Source organism: Phasianus colchicus, chromosome 5 (genome assembly GCF_987193195.1).
Source record: "Phasianus colchicus chromosome 5, bPhaCol1.hap1.1, whole genome shotgun sequence".
Classification (NCBI taxonomy): Eukaryota; Metazoa; Chordata; class Aves; order Galliformes; family Phasianidae; genus Phasianus; species Phasianus colchicus.
In genome coordinates, this window is record NC_143440.1 from 39,957,707 (window position 1) to 39,970,506 (window position 12,800).

General features: G+C 40.6%; 1 protein-coding gene across 13 annotated transcripts in view; it reads right to left on the minus strand.

Annotated features, from left to right (window-relative positions):
• The window catches only part of LOC116228972 (uncharacterized), a 155,598-nt gene that overhangs the window by 109,623 nt on the left and 33,175 nt on the right, over positions 1–12,800 (minus strand). The window contains exon 2 of one of the 13 annotated variants that reach the window (XM_090141418.1): positions 2,438–2,490. The exons of the other annotated variants lie outside the window; for them this stretch is intronic. The gene's annotated coding sequence lies outside the window, so the exon portion shown is untranslated. The remainder of the gene's footprint in view (positions 1–2,437; positions 2,491–12,800) is intronic. 13 annotated transcript variants of the gene reach the window in all.

Below are 12,800 nucleotides of genomic sequence, written 5' to 3' on the forward strand. Positions count from 1 at the left end.
ACTTAAGTGGAGGAATATGGGGGAAAAAAAAGCCATAAAAAGTAAAATCAAACTCCTACACTAAATCCTTCCTTTTAGACAAAAATGAATTCAAAGACTATTCAATAAAAATTTCAAAAAAGAAACAGTACTGCTTGCCTCTGTTTCCACAATAAAATGGTGTGTTTGGTGTCTTCCATTTGAACCTTCACTAAAATCAACAGATTTGTAAAATGTAAGGTTACAAAATTAAGTCAGGTTGCAACATAATCACCAAACTATCTTAAAATATCATGTAGTTTATTGTCTCCTAAATATATATGTATGTAAATGCATGCATACGTGTTTTCTTATCTGGTTTTACATTTTCTGAGCTTTTACATTCTATCAGCTCAAGGGTTTTTTTTACAGGTAGAAGCTTTGCACGCTTTTAATAAAGTAACTCAAGGATACCTCATGGGAAAGTGGGATTTCAGAGCCCAGAGTTCTAGGAATACTCCCAGGTAGAGAGGCAGATGGAGAGATACAGTTGTCTGAGAAGCCTTACATGCTCAGTCAAGACCTAATTTCCCGAAAATAAAATACACTGTCATACTGTTCTAATTCATAATGTACTGAGATTTCACTGATGATCTTACAATCCAGGATTTTGCAGCTTCTAGTCATTTATTTCTGAAGTCTCTTAATGATAAGTTCCCAGAATTCTTTGAATCTCGTACTTTTCCTACAGGTTTTCATTTCCATGTGTGAGTGAAAAGATCCATACAAAGAACATGAAATGGATCTTTCAAACTCATGGTTCTCTATTGCTCAGGTCAACTGTGATTTTGCAGAGAAACCATTGCCTCACTGACTTATGCTTATATTAAGCAAAGGTAAAGCAAACAAACAGTTATTAATTTTATAGTCATTTAACATCTTAGAAGCAGACCACGAACATTCTAAAGTTGCTAACAATCATAGAGCCTGGTTGATTTTTTTCCTGTTACAAAACATCATTGCAAAAGCAAAATTAGTTTCTGACGTTCTCATCAAAGTCATAAAGAGGTCAGTCAGACTTATCAGATTTCAGCTGTTCTAGTGCCTCTTAAACTGAAATTTGTTTCATTCATTCTGATACACTGATTATGGAAAAATTCCACTGTAGACTTCTGCTATTTTAATCACAGATTACCAAAAAGTAATCATCCTCTGAAATTCATATTAAAATTTCATCTCAGTGGCAGACAAGTTAGGTAAGATGCTAGTTGGATGAAATTAAAAACTCACATAAAAGCATAGCAAACTTTAGCTTAACGTAGCTGAAAGCAAGGAATTGTACTGAAGTCAAGAAATCTGGATAGTTAAGAGATACATACAAGACAAGTGTGGCTTCATCAAGGGCAGGCCTTGCCTGACCAACAAAGTCCTATAATGGTGCATAATGGACAAGGTAAAGAACAACTGTTAACATCTGTCTGGACTTCAGTGAGGCCTTTGACACTGTCCTGCCCAACATTCACCTCTCCAAATTAGAAAGATATGGATTTTTTTGTGCGTGGACTGTTTGATAGATAAGGAACAGGTTGTGAGATTGTACCCAGAGAATGGTGGTCAATGGCTCCATATCCAGATGTAGAACGGTGACAAGTATCCCTCAGGGGTCAGTAGTGGGCAAACATTCTTTAATATCTTCACCAACCATGTTGTAGTGGGATCAAGTACACCCTCAAGTTTGCAGAGGACACCAAACTGTATGGTGAGGGCAACACGCTCAAGGGGTGGAGTGCCATCAAGAGAGATCTAGACAGGCCCAGGTGAAACTTACGAAGTTCAGCAAAACAAGTGCAAAGTCTCGTACCTGGGTCATGCAAACTCTCACTATCAATACAAACCATAGGACAAAAGGATGGAGCACAGCCCTGCTGAAAAAATCTTGGGGGTAATGGTGGATAGGAAGCCGGACATGAAGCAGCAATATGCTCTCACAGCCCAGAAAGCCAACTGTATCCTGTGCTGCATCAAAAGAAGTGCGATCAGCAGGACGAGGGAGGCAATTCTCCCTGCTACTTCCTCTACTCTGTGCTGGTGAGACCTCTCCTGCATTACAGCAGATGTAGAGTCATCACTACTGGAGAGATGCAGCCCTATTGGAGTGCGTTCAGAGAAGGGCCGCAAAAATAATCCAAAGGATAGAACATCTCCCCTGTGAGGACAGGCTGACAGAGCTGACGCTGTCCAGTCTGGAGAAGAGAGAGGGGGAGACCTGAGAGCAGCCTTTCAGTATCTAAAGTGGGCTATAAGAAATAAGGGGACAGTTTTTAGCAGGGTCTGCTGTGACAGAACAAGGGAAAACAGTTTCAAATTAAAATGGGGGGAAAATATAGACTGGATATAAAAACCAGTAATTTATAGCCAAATGATCTTAGGGCTGATAATACACTACACTTCAAGCTAGACCATGATCTTACAAACTTACCGGCTACCTTTCACAAGTCAGCTACGGATACTGCATTTCATCAGCAACATTTACTGCAATGGTATAAACAAATACAACAAGTTACCTCACAATTACATTATTTTTCAACAGCTTGTTCACAAAACAACTTTGTTTGAATTTCTTCTTGAATTAGATTCAAAATAGTTTATATAAGCTCTTATATTTGTTAATATCAGGTTCGTACACCTGTTTTTCTTCCTGTATGGCTATGTCCCTTCATTTTGTACACAGGAATGTTACTATTATCACAAAAATCTTCTCTGGTAAGAAGAAAAATGAACTGCTTACTCTGAGGTCTTGCACACCTACCTGAAAACTATCAACCAGCTTCAGCTACAAAAATTCATTCAAGCAGGGCAGTTGAACTGCTATGGAGCAGAGGATAAAAGAGCTTTCCACTGACTGGCCCTTACGCATTCATTTGCATGGGGGCAGTGGAGTTATAAAGAGTTCCCTTCCTCAAATGGCATTTTATGCTTATATAGTGCTGGTACAAGTAAGTAAAAAGAGACAAATAAGGAGCATTTACTGGTAGGCATGCCCAGGAGTGATATCTCATGATAATCATGAGACTCTGTCATGGAGGAACCTCAATGAGCAAAGGATTCACCATGCTTTGTTGTGATGGAAATGCAGCCCACAGCACCAACACAAGATTCAGCCTGAATCTAATACTGTTTGCAGATCGGTTTGAGCCTCGGGGAAACAAGTATGACAGAGCAGAGACAGAGCATAGGGCAGAGCTGGAATCCTTCTTTCGCGTATCAAAGCATCATCAGAAAGCAAACATCAAGGAAAATAAGCACTATGATGATCCATGTATTAACTTCCTGCCCTCCAAGGTCAGCATTTCTTAAACCACCCAGGACATTAGATTCTCTGCACAGTCTCCAGCCATTTAGAAATGGACGGCAAAGGAAGCTAAAGCTCTAATGGGATGAAATGTCAAAGAGAGCTTTTTATTTAAAGAAGTAGAGAAAAGAAAAGAAAATGGATATTTTACCTTTTATCTCAGAGTTAGTTAATATTCACACTTAACTGCTGAACTGGCTAAATTCTTTTCTTTTCTTAAGGACCTTTATAAATTTCATCATTAATAAAATCAGACATTCAATTAGCAGGGAATTTCTGATTGCTAACTCAGATTTCCCCCCCAATAGTTTCTCTTTTTTTTTTCCTCCTCTTACTCTCTTTTTATTTTCTGTTTCTACCCCTCTGTGCCCCCTCCCCTGAAAAACCAGGGGAAAGTGAAAACTGACTCCATTAACCTCTGTCATTACCTAAATCCATCTCTTAATTAATATGAGTTAATATGATTAATCAAAATAATGAGACAAACCTATTAAATTAGGGTGTTTAAATTACAAATGGAAGTGGTAAAGGCAAAGGGGCTGATAAAGAATAGCTGCAGTCAGAGATGGGGTTAGCTCTTGAAATGATATGTGACAGTCAACAGTGAGAATTGAGAATGAGTGGAAATCATCAAGATCCATGTGAGGAAAAAGAATCTATGTGTACAAGGAGTGATGTTGCTCAAATGCTTGGTAGTACTTCTGAGGATCAGGTTATTAAGATTATATTTTAAGCCCAATCACAGTGGAATATAACATAGCAAACAACGCAATCAGCAAATCTTTCAGCTTGCAGTTAGCTTCCATAGGGTTGGACAAATCAGATTTTACCTACCTAAAGGCTCTCACTAGCAGTCTGCTGGAAACTCAGCCATTTGCTAGTGCTATCAACACCACCCCACAGAGGCAAGACAGGATTACACAGTTACTATACTAGATAGAGGCACACAGGTTGAGCAAAATCAGCAGTTGCAATGCTCCATCTCTGACATTGACTCCTCAGGCTAGCTCCATGAACTCCTCTGTCTTGCTTGGTTGATTTAGATTTACCACTCATAAATACAGTTTCATCTTTTCTCTAAACTGGAAACCTCAGATCTGGTAAGCTCTGGCACTGCGTTCCTGTAAATGCTGAAGGCAAATTATACCAACAACAACCTTTTATAAGGAGCTCATCAAAGGTCAGAGTTTTCCATTGGATTTTCATTGTTCAATTATCTGATTGAACTACAGTCCCAAAATCTGTTTAACTCCCTTGTTATAGACCACCAATTAAAGTACAAATAATGTTTCATAGGTCACTGTAACAACAAAAGCGATACTGAGAGGTGATACGAAGTGCAAAGTCTTCCCTTTGGAGAAATCCATTAACAGCTTATATTTCAGTCAAAATCATCAGCATAGGAAATAAAAGTAGCACAGGACTGACAGAGGTAGAAAACTACTGTCAAAACAGTTAGACATCAAAGAGGAGGCAATGGCATTAACATGTTTTTCAGGAACAAGGAGCCCTTGAAACTAACAGGAAGTGGGGAGGAAACAACCACATTGAACAGTTTAAGACCAACTCCATCCTTAGTATCCACAGTGTCATTCAAAACCCGGGAAGCAAACTAACTCCAGTGTGGTTTTAGAAAGCAGTGTTCCTTTATTCCTCATGATGTGCACCAGGCAACTTGACAAGCAAGTGCATCTTCTCAGAGTTCAGACTTATACAGCACACTTATACAGTTCAGACATCCATATGCAGTACTTTGGCATACACATTCACTCTTTTCAAGGTCTCACAGATATGTGAAAATGTGCCTTTGGGCATGCTTGGTGGTATCTAGGGTGGTAGAGTGCCCACCTACTTCTCCCTCTTGTTTCACCATCAGCTTCATGACTGAAACCTTTGACTCACTTTCATTCACTTCTCCCTAGTTTGGAAGATTTCCACTGCTGATTAAGTCACAGTGAGCTGCTTTTTAAAAAACAACGTATGTGGAACCCAAGGAAAATGTCTTTTGAGACAAAAGGTGAAAGTGTTCTATTGTGATTCCAGTACTTCTTATAAGGCAAAAATCTTTGAGGCAGAAGATAGAAGTATTGTATTATGTTCCCAGTGCAAAATTGAGGAAAAACAAGACCGTTCACTCACTAAAGCTGAAATGGAACGTTTTACAACTATCACTTATGGATTCCTTTTGCTAAACTAATATATAGGTTCTTAAACTAATGTATTAATATCCCTGTTGCTAAGCAAACCAACCGATATCAATAGTATAACATCTGTAGTCTCTTTATAAAGCTGAGAACACACTAGGGACTATGAGTGTTAATAAAAAACATAACTGATGAAGACTCCATTCAATATATGATTTATAGACCATTTTAACTGCCTTTAAAAAGCAGTAACTGGGCTGAAAGTGCCTCAAATAGGAAAATAAACTTCTCTCCTCGGGGCACTATACTGATCTGGTAGCACAAGGACTGTGGGATAGAGAAAAAAAAAGATCTAGCAGGAACTCAGGAGGGGAAAAAACTCAGTGATTACATTTTAAAACTGGTTAGCTGAAGGAGTTGAGTGCAACAGGAGAAGGAGATGCTTGTATTCACAGACCCAAAACCCCCATTCTCATCTGGCATTAGACTGAGTTTAAAAGGGGATGGTGAGGTCATGGCTGGCAGCATTATAGCGGCACTATACCACTAGTGCCTGACCTTCGGCATCTCAGGAATCCAAGGAAAATAATGCTTTGGGCATTATGCTTTATTTACCATACCCAGCTTGCTAGATCTATCACTGAAACAAGCAAAAGTACAATCCTTCAGGAAGAAAATTTCTCAAGTCAGCAATACCCAGTTAATGAGGTCGTGAGTACATAACACAATGGGAAGGAAAAAGGAAACAGGAAAAAGATACACAGAATGACTCTCTACAGTTAAGACATTATTGCCATCTCCTTTTAGGACTTCAACATCCTGCATTATTCATTAGAAGACAGGTGTGTTGAGAGTGATCACAAATATTCAAAGAAACTTCATAAAGAAGATCAGAAAGTATTTCAGACATGCTATGTGGAAAGGCACAAGTATTTGGAAGTCGAGAAGGGGCTGAAAGAAAACAGACAATGAAGTTGTCCACAGAGAACAGAGTCCTAAGAACATGAATCCAGAAAGATAATGAGAGAGAATCTACATTCGGAGGAATGATCAGGAACTACCAGAGAATTTAGTACAAGTGGTGTCATCGGGCAGAAAGTATTTTTCAGTTGTTGAAGTGAACAAATAAGCAATGTTTTGAAACACTCAGCTGCAGAGAACTGATCTGATTGCTCATGTCTCAGCAGATAATTACCATCTTCTCTTGGAATAGCACCTTCTTGCCATATTTGTGCTGCATTTCAATTTCAATAGCCAATGCCTTGCTTAATAGACACAGTCAAAAACTATAGACACACTAACTCATAAGAGAAGAAAAGCGCTATTCAATGCCATAATTTGCTTTTCTGAAAAAGGTGCCCTAGGGCCATTCTTGGGTCAGCACTATGTCTCACATTTTTAAGTAAATTTCTCTTCAATTAAACACAAGGAGGTTACAATATAGTCCTCTAATGAGGACAATCTTCTAGACAGAAGGATTTAAGTATCATAATTGGCATCTGATGGCCAGACCATGGGTCAAAGTTGATGTCTCATTCTAGGTGATGGACACAGCGTGTGAGAATAGACATTTTTAAAACCAAAGCATGACATGGATTTTAGTGTCTCTAAGAATAAAATGCACTAGTGTGTTATTACTCCTCTTTTGTGGATGCAGGAGTCAATTTCTTAAAGTATAGTTAGGGATTTAATTCCATCCTTGCGTACACCTGCCAACAAGGTCTGAATCTCATAGCCCTTGTTCAAATTAGAATACTGCCTATCCTCCCTTCTCACCCAAATGAAGTCAGGACAGGAAACTGGTCCTAAGGTACACTATCAAGCTGAGCCAATAGCCATGTTCCTTCCAGTCCCATCCTCTCCTACAGTGCCACTGCCTGCTGCTTGTACAAGAACCTCCTTGAAGGGCAGCCGCCAGACAGCCTCATCTGAGCCACCACTGTCATGTCCACCTTGACAGAGAAGGGCTCTTGTTCTTAACATTTATCAACTGACAATTCACACAACTGTCCTGATTTGCTCTAAACTGTGGGCTTGAGGTCTCACCTATTTTTGCATACTGCTAAAATAGAAATAAGCTGCTTATAAAAACTGATTCTGGACTGTTAAGCAGTGCCAGCGCAACACACACAGAATTGTTCTGCTTTCAGAGATAAAGGCTTAATACACTTCATACCCAAAGCCTCATTCGGGGCCATTCAGACTAAGGCTGTTGCTAACTAGACTTCATTTTTCACAATTTATTGGACAAGCAGCAAGCAAAAGATACTCTGCTTTACAAAGATCTTTGCTAAGGTCTTCAGAAGTCTTCACTAAGAAGAAACATTTAAAAGAAAATACAGCTTCACTTTACAGTGTTGATTTCAAAGTGCTCTAAGACCATAAGCACAGCTGTGAATCTTCTTCATTTTCACCAGAGAGCAATGGGAAAGAGAGGGAATGGAAAAAAATTGTAAGAAACTGACAACATTGAAAAGGTAGAATACAGATGCTGTGATCAATCTCCACTCTTCTTTCTTTGCTTAGAATAATTTCAATATCAGATTTTCTGACTTAAAAAAAAATAATCTGTTTTTTCATGCTCAATTTGGAGAATAGAGAGAAGAGACTTTAAATTCCAGCTTAAGCTTTAGAGTTATATTCCCCTTCCAGGGGAAATGAAGAGAGGTGATCTCTCTGGGAACTGATGACAAGTTGTGCATATGTGGGAACAGCATAAAGATGTGCCAGGGGAGATTCAAAACTTCAAAAGGAGAAGTTTGTTATTGTGAAGAGTGGTCTAACACTGCAACAGACTTCCCAGAGAGGTGGCTGATGCCTCATGCTTATCAGTGTTCAAGAGGCATTTGGACAACTTCTGGTTGGCCCTGAATTGTTCAGGTAGTTGGACATAAAGATCTGTGAAGGTGCCTTCCAACTGAATTGTTCTACTTTACATCATCTAAAATTGGAGTCAGGAAATAACTTCCTGGTATGCTCAGAATTTTTCCAAAAATTCTGCACAGCTGCTTTGCAAAACCTGCAACATATCACTGACTGACCACTTCTTTGAAAGCTGTAGAGAGCAATCTAGAGAAACATAAGCTGCAGATAGCTGCCAGTCTAATCATCTTGTCTACATTCCGGAATTCCAGCTATATTGCCTGTTTCCTCAATCAGAAATACAAGAGTGTACAGTGGAAACATATTCATGACAAACCATTATGTGGATGGTGAAAAAGCCACAGAAAGGTCTACATCTCCCGCAGGCATCCTGGCTTTACAAGACCCACCAGGAGTACAGAGCAGGTGCTCAGAAACCTCAGCAAAATCCTGCAATATCCCCAGGGGTGTTTCTCAGGGAAAAGGAAATATTTTCTAAGTCACACTTGCTCCTTTGGAATTATTATTTCTTGAAGTGCAAGAGGATTCTTTGCATCCATTTCTTTAGACTCTTGAGGTATACATGACAGCAGATGTTTCTAATTACCTAACTGTCTGATTAAGCCCTGGGTTTTTTGTTTTTTTGTTTGTTTTTTTTTTTTTAGCCAACACAGCTGTTAAGGGGACCAGTCAATGCCAGCTGTAATTCTGATCCAGATGTCCACTGGCAATAGAGTAGGTCAAACTCACTCCAAAGGCCAGACAGCTATTTGAGAATGCTTTCCAAGCAGTACTGGAGCTGCATGAAAACTGGTGATATAGAAATGGTCTTGTATTTAGATCAAGCAATACCAAGTGTCTAGAAAGAATGAACCCTTCCAGTTACCATCAGGCACCACAATAATTCTAGGAAGTAGAAGGTGATGAATTAGTAATCTAGTCAGATATCTCTTGATAGCACTAATTAGCAGCCCTGGTTCAAATTAGCAGAGATGGGAAGTGACCACGTATCTGAAACAAATGGCTTTATGAGCTGCTCCAAAACAACAGCACTGAAAACAGGAAAAGCAGAGCAAACATAATGGCAGTACTTGCTTCTACACAGTCCAAAACTCAAAGTTCATGTCTATACATGAAAGCACAACACATCAATCAACATTCTCCCTCCACACAGAAAGGAAACAGCCAAAAGAAGGGCGTGTGGTCTTTTGTAGGAACATATTAGCATTCAAGAGAGAATGCAAACTTTCCAACTCCCTCCTTGACCCTAAGTAAGCTTCCTGCATTTGCTACACTGCAGCTCAAGTATGGAAGACACCTGCAATCAGAACAGAAGCACATCTTAAGCAGCTGCCACAAGCCTGCCCATGCTTGGCAACTAGCTAATTATCTCCTTAACATCTCTTTCTTTGCCTTCTTGTCAGCACCTTATCCATATAATCGCTCATGGCTTTTTTTTATCCCCCTCTCTCCTTGGCATAACCAGCTTTGTTGGGAAATACTCCTTTTGTTGAAATGGAAATGTTCTGAAGGACCACACTGTACTTGTGAAACACTTGCTAGGGATCCCTGATTTGCAGCGGGCAATACAGAAGCCTGCATGTAGGAGGAGACCTACATGGATGTTAGAGATTTGGGTTAAAGTTTCTGGTCTATCTTTCTAGATTGAAGACTTAAACTTGGCTCTCCCCCAGCAATGCTAAATGTCTTGATTGGTGTAATTTCTTCTGGGAACAGTCTCTCTTGTTGGAACTCTTTCACTCTGTGAATTAATAAGTGCACTTCTGGCAAAGATTCAGTCCTGTGTCTGCTACAGCACTAGGCTGTGGAAGATCCCAGATAAATATTGTCCCTGTAAATATTTGCAGTATCCCCTAGAAGAACCCTGACTTCTTGGATACTGGCTATCCTACAATCCAAAGATACCTCTTTCCCTCTGACAAGGTTTCTCAGAGTCCTGGTTTAATCACATGTGAAACAAAAAGATATGAATCAAAATAATTCAGCAGATTTCAGAAAATGAACATATCTAAGAAAAAGTATTCATTCAGAGAGACCCTTTGTTTTCTGTCACAGACATTATTTTCGTAGCCAACCTTAAAGTTGCTCTAGTCAGGTACTGGTCTGAACTGAGCTTACAGAAGTCTTTATGAGGCCATTCTTCCTGCATGCTCTAGGTTCATTAGCGAACAGCAAGAAAGAGCTGCCATTTCTTCCAGCCAAATTAAGATGAAAAAGGAGGGCCAATGGGAGTAGAATGATTTGGTAAAGGCTTAAAGCATTAATGCTATTAAATCAGTGGTGGGGCCATTACAGTGGAATGAAGGCAAGGGTAAAGGGCACAAAATAGTTGCAAGGGTCACTGACCCCAGTGATAACCACTGTGGGAATACAGGGTTACTGCCAGGAAAGTAGCACTAGTATATACAATAGAATCAACTGTGGCCTCAGTTCTGTGAATTCAAATTCACTGGAAGAACAAAAACAGAGTAAGGGACATAAACACATGTCTGCAATATGAAAGACAGGATGGTGCTGCAGTTCTTTGATGCAGACCACACACAAGCTTATGATTCTGGTTGTTCAAACAGTTGCTTTGGTTGCAAAAGGGTTTTGCTCAGTCACTTGAAATCCTCTAATGGGATATCTTACTATAAAGACCTCCCCATATCCTTGACATACAGTTCTTTCTCCTTCATACATTTTACATCTTCATGTGCTTGTTTGTCTGTTTCCCATCTTTCCTGAGTTTCATCCAAAGCCTCTGAGTATTTTCAGTTTTTCTCTCCATTGAATCTGCAAATCCATGGAAGCAAAGAAGGTAAAAACAGCAGACATCTTTACTACTTAGATCTACTGAGATTTCCATGGCACTGTTTTCATTTCCCTCATCACCTCATATTGATTTCTACCAAGTAGCCTGCAGGGAAGAAGAGAAATAGCTTATTTTCAACCTACATGGATAATGAGGGATCTAGAGCAATGTAGACCAAGCAAATTAGAATTACAGAATCACAGAATCACTAAGGCTGGAAAAGATCTCCAAGATGATCCGCAGTCCAGATGTCCACCTACCACCAATATTTCCCCACTAAACCATGTCCCTCAGTACAACATCTAAACATTTCTTGAACACCTCCATGGGTGGTGACTCAAGCATCCCCCTGGGCAGCCTGTTCCAATACCTGACTACTCTTCCAGGGAAGAAATTTTTGCTAATGTCCAATCCTGTATCTCCCCTGATGCAACTTGAGGCCATTCCCCCTAGTCCTATCACTAGTTATGTAGGAGAAGGAGCTGACCCTCACTACAACCTCCTTCCAGATAGTTGTAGAGAGCAATAAGGTCTCTCCTGAGCCTCCTTTTCTCCAGACTAAACAACCCTAGTTTCCTCAGCCATTCTTCATAAGATTTGTGCCGCAGACACCTCACCAGCTTAGTTACCTTTCTCTGGACGCACTCCAGGGCCTCAATATCTTTCCTGTAGTGAGGAGCCCAAAACCAAACAGTACTCAAGGTGCAGCCTGACCACAGCTGAGCACAGACGGATGATCACTTCCTTGCCCCTGCTGGCTATACTATTTCTAATACAAGCCAGGATATCATTGTCCTTCTTGGCTACTTGGACACATTGCTGACTCGCGTTGAGTTGAGCATCAGCTAACACCCCTAAGTCCATTTCTTCCACACAGTCTTCCAGCTACTCTGCCCCAATCCTGTAGTGCTGCATAAGGCTGTTGCGACCAAAGTGCAGGACCTGGCACTTGGCCTTGTTGAACTTCATCCCACTGGCCTCAGCCTTTGATCCAGACTGTCCAGACCCCTCTGTAGGGCCTTCCTACCCCCATGCAGACCAACACTTCCACCCAGCTTGGTGTCATCTGCAGACTTACTGAAGGTGTACTCAATCCCCTTTTCTAGGTCATCAATAAGGATGTTAAACAGGACAGGCCCCTGTATTGACCCCTGGGAATACCACCTGTGACCAGCTGAATTTAACTTCATTCACCACCACTCTCTGGTCACAGCCCTCCAGCCAAAGTTGTTTACCCGGCAAAGAGCACACCTGTCCAAGCCATGGACTGCCAGCTTCTCTAGGAGAATATTGTGGATGACAGTCTACCCAGACATCAGCAAAGCCTTTGACACTATGTCAACAGCCTTTCCCTCTTCCACCACGCAGGTAACTCAGTCATAGAAGATTAGGTTGGTATAGCAGGATCTGCCTTTCATGAACCTGTGCTGGCTGGGTCTGATCCCCAAGTTGTCCCACACATGCCGAGTTTGAAATACAATAGGTTGGATAGAGTTGGCAAGCTGACTGAAGACGACAGGCTGAAAATAAAGCCTTAGCTGTTAACAGAAGTCTTCTTTGCATGGCTAGAAGCCGCAAGATATATGCAACTCAAGGCATCACTTAGCCATCCAACTTGTTCTTTTTGAATATCGGCACAGAGGGACACTGCTGGGCTGTGTATGAGCTT